Source organism: Procambarus clarkii, unplaced genomic scaffold, assembly GCF_040958095.1.
Source record: "Procambarus clarkii isolate CNS0578487 unplaced genomic scaffold, FALCON_Pclarkii_2.0 HiC_scaffold_96, whole genome shotgun sequence".
NCBI lineage: Eukaryota > Metazoa > Arthropoda > Malacostraca > Decapoda > Cambaridae > Procambarus > Procambarus clarkii.
In genome coordinates, this window is record NW_027189129.1 from 663,503 (window position 1) to 668,220 (window position 4,718).

The window sequence follows — 4,718 nt, forward strand, 5'->3', positions numbered from 1 at the left end:
TCTTGAACTCCTGCATCCCTCTCATGAGCCTCTGCATCCCTCTCTTGAGCCTTTGCATGAAATAGTATCGAAATATTGGTAAAAATGAATATATATACGTAAAATCAAACTACATGAAAAACGTGAAAAAAGTCATTATCATACCAAATTTGACGAAGGCCAAATCACATATCGTGAGAAAACATGAAGTAGTATCGAAATATTGGTAAAAACGAATATATATACGTAAAATCAAACTACATGAATAACGTAAAAAAAGTCACTATATTACCATATTTGAAGATTTTAACTTCAAATCATAGAGCGAGGTTCCGTATTATTTAGATCCAAGAAAAGACATATGACAATGTTGTTTGAAACACAAATGATAAAAATCAATGTGTTTTCATTAGAATTAACTAAAATGTTCCTGATTTTCCGTTTATATTACCGATGGAAGATGTACACGTAAAACCGCTCTAATCCGGCTGAAACGTCGATATATGCAATAAAAACAGAACTTCTCCCCTTTCCAATATCTTACTCAGTATTTTAACGAGAAACAAATAGTTGATTGAAAATTAAGTGTTTAAGGTTAATTTCTAATCAATTATGTGTTTGCACAATTTTTATCGTATTTTTAATGAATTAAGAGCAATAAACTGAAAGTTCACAAAAACGTGGAAAAACAGCAAAATATTGCCTAATTGGATGATATTTTGTTTATATCACATAAAGGAAAAGGGGATGATAAACGTCAAAATATTGCTGAATTCGATGATTTTTAGTACGAAACAAAATGCAAGAAAACTTGCTTAAAATGCAATTTTATTCAAAAATCTGAGATTTGAAGGCCAAAGCACATATCGTGATACTACATGAAATAGTATCGAAATATTGGTAAAAATGAATATATATACGTAATATCAAACTACATGAAAAACGTGAAAAAAGTCATTATTATACCAAATTTGAGGATTTTAACTTCGAATCATAGAGCGACGTTTCGTATTTTTTAGACCCTAGAAAAGACGTATAAAGATGTTGCTTTCAATTCCAATGATAAAAATCAATGTGTTTTCATTAGAATTAACTAAAATGTTCCTGATTTTCCGTTAATATTACCGATGGAAGATGTACACGTAAAACGGCTCTAATCCGGCTGAAACGTCGATATATGCAATAAAAACAGAACTTCTCCCCTTTTCAATATCTTACTCAGTATTTTAACGAGAAACAAATAGATGATTGAAAATGAAGTATTTAAGGTTATTTTCTGATCAATTATGTGTTTGCATAATTTTTATCGTATATTTAATGAATTAATAACAATAAACTGAAAATTCACAAAAACGTGGAAAAACGGCAAAATATTGCCTAATTCGATGGTATTTTGTTTAAATCACATAAAGGAAAAAGGGATGATAAAGGTCAAAATATTGCTAAATTCGATGATTTTTAGTACAAAAGAAAATGCAAGAAAACTTGCTTAAAATGCAAAATTTGAAAATTCTGAGATTTGAAGGCCAAATCACATATCGTGAGAAAACATGAAGTAGTATAGAAATATTGGTAAAAACGAATATATATACGTAAAATCAAACTACATGAATAACGTGAAAAAAGTCACTATATTACCATATTTGAGGATTTTAACTTCAAATCATAGAGCGAGGTTTCGTATTATTTAGATCCAAGAAAAGACATATGACAATGTTGTTTCAAATACAAATGATAAAAATCAATGTGTTTTCATTAGAATTAACTAAAATGTTCCTGATTTTCCGTTTATATTACCGATGGAAGATGTACACGTAAAACCGCTCTAATCCGGCTGAAACGTCGATATATGCAATAAAAACAGAACTTCTCCCCTTTCCAATATCTTACTCAGTATTTTAACGAGAAACAAATAGTTGATTGAAAATTCAGTTTTTAAGGTTAATTTCTAATCAATAATGTGTTTGCATAATTTTTATCGGTTTTTAATGAATTAAGAGCAATAAACTGAAAGTTCACAAAAACGTGGAAAAACAGCAAAATATTGCCTAATTCGATGATATTTTGTTTATATCACATGAAAAGGGGATGATAAACGTCAAAATATTGCTGAATTCGATGATTTTTAGTACGAAACAAAATGCAAGAAAACTTGCTTAAAATGCAATTTTATGCGAAAATCTGAGATTTGAAGGCCAAAGCACATATCGTGATACTACATGAAATAGTATCGAAATATTGGTAAAAATGAATATATATACGTAATATCAAACTACATGAAAAACGTGAAAAAAGTCATTATTATACCAAATTTGAGGATTTTAACTTCGAATCATAGAGCGACGTTTCGTATTTTTTAGACCCTAGAAAAGACGTATAAAGATGTTGCTTCCAATACAAATGATAAAAATCAATGTTTTCATTAGAATTAACTAAAATGTTCCTGATTTTCCGTTTATATTACCGATGGAAGATGTACACGTAAAACGGCTCTAATCCGGCTGAAACATCGATATATGCAATAAAAACAGAACTTCTCCCCTTTTCAATATCTTACTCAGTATTTTAACGAGAAACAAATAGATGATTGAAAATGAAGTATTTAAGGTTATTTTCTGATCAATTATGTGTTTGCATAATTTTTATCGTATATTTAATGAATTAATAACAATAAACTGAAAATTCACAAAAACGTGGAAAAACGGCAAAATATTGCCTAATTCGATGATATTTTGTTTAAATCACATAAAGGAAAAGGGAATGATAAATGTCAAAATATTGCTAAATTCGATGATTTTTAGTTCAAAAAAAAATGCAAGAAAACTTGCTTAAAAATGCAGAATTTAAAAATTCTGAGATATGAAGGCCAAATCACATATCGTGAGAAAACATGAAGTAGTATCGAAATATTGGTAAAAACGAATATATATACGTAAAATCAAACTACATGAATAACGTAAAAAAAGTCACTATATTACCATATTTGAGGATTTTAACTTCAAATCATAGAGCGAGGTTTCGTATTATTTAGATCCAAGAAAAGACATATGACAATGTTGTTTGAAAGACAAATGATAAAAATCAATGTGTTTTCATTAGAATTAACTAAAATGTTCCTGATTTTCCGTTTATATTACCGATGGAAGATGTACACGTAAAACCGCTCTAATCCGGCTGAAACGTCGATATATGCAATAAAAACAGAACTTCTCCCCTTTCCAATATCTTACTCAGTATTTTAACGAGAAACAAATAGTTGATTGAAAATTAAGTGTTTAAGGTTAATTTCTAATCAATTATGTGTTTGCACAATTTTTATCGTATTTTTAATGAATTAAGAGCAATAAACTGAAAGTTCACAAAAACGTGGAAAAACAGCAAAATATTGCCTAATTGGATGATATTTTGTTTATATCACATAAAGGAAAAGGGGATGATAAACGTCAAAATATTGCTGAATTCGATGATTTTTAGTACGAAACAAAATGCAAGAAAACTTGCTTAAAATGCAATTTTATTAAAAAATCTGAGATTTGAAGGCCAAAGCACATATCGTGATACTACATGAAATAGTATCGAAATATTGGTAAAAATGAATATATATACGTAATATCAAACTACATGAAAAACGTGAAAAAAGTCATTATTATACAAAATTTGAGGATTTTAACTTCGAATCATAGAGCGACGTTTCGTATTTTTTAGACCCTAGAAAAGACGTATAAAGATGTTGCTTTCAATACCAATGACAAAAATCAATGTGTTTTCATTAGAATTAACTAAAATGTTCCTGATTTTCCGTTAATATTACCGATGGAAGATGTACACGTAAAACGGCTCTAATCCGGCTTAAACGTCGATATATGCAATAATAACAGAACTTCTCCCCTTTTCAATATCTTACTCAGTATTTTAACGAGAAACAAATAGATGATTGAAAATGAAGTATTTAAGGTTATTTTCTGATCAATTATGTGTTTGCATAATTTTTATCGTATATTTAATGAATTAATAACAATAAACTGAAAATTCACAAAAACGTGGAAAAACGGCAAAATATTGCCTAATTCGATGATATTTTGTTTAAATCACATAAAGGAAAAGGGAATGATAAATGTCAAAATATTGCTAAATTCGATGATTTTTAGTTCAAAAAAAAATGCAAGAAAACTTGCTTAAAAATGCAGAATTTAAAAATTCTGAGATATGAAGGCCAAATCACATATCGTGAGAAAACATGAAGTAGTATCGAAATATTGGTAAAAACGAATATATATACGTAAAATCAAACTACATGAATAACGTAAAAAAAGTCACTATATTACCATATTTGAGGATTTTAACTTCAAATCATAGAGCGAGGTTTCGTATTATTTAGATCCAAGAAAAGACATATGACAATGTTGTTTGAAAGACAAATGATAAAAATCAATGTGTTTTCATTAGAATTAACTAAAATGTTCCTGATTTTCCGTTTATATTACCGATGGAAGATGTACACGTAAAACCGCTCTAATCCGGCTGAAACGTCGATATATGCAATAAAAACAGAACTTCTCCCCTTTCCAATATCTTACTCAGTATTTTAACGAGAAACAAATAGTTGATTGAAAATTAAGTGTTTAAGGTTAATTTCTAATCAATTATGTGTTTGCACAATTTTTATCGTATTTTTAATGAATTAAGAGCAATAAACTGAAAGTTCACAAAAACGTGGAAAAACAGCAAAATATTGCCTA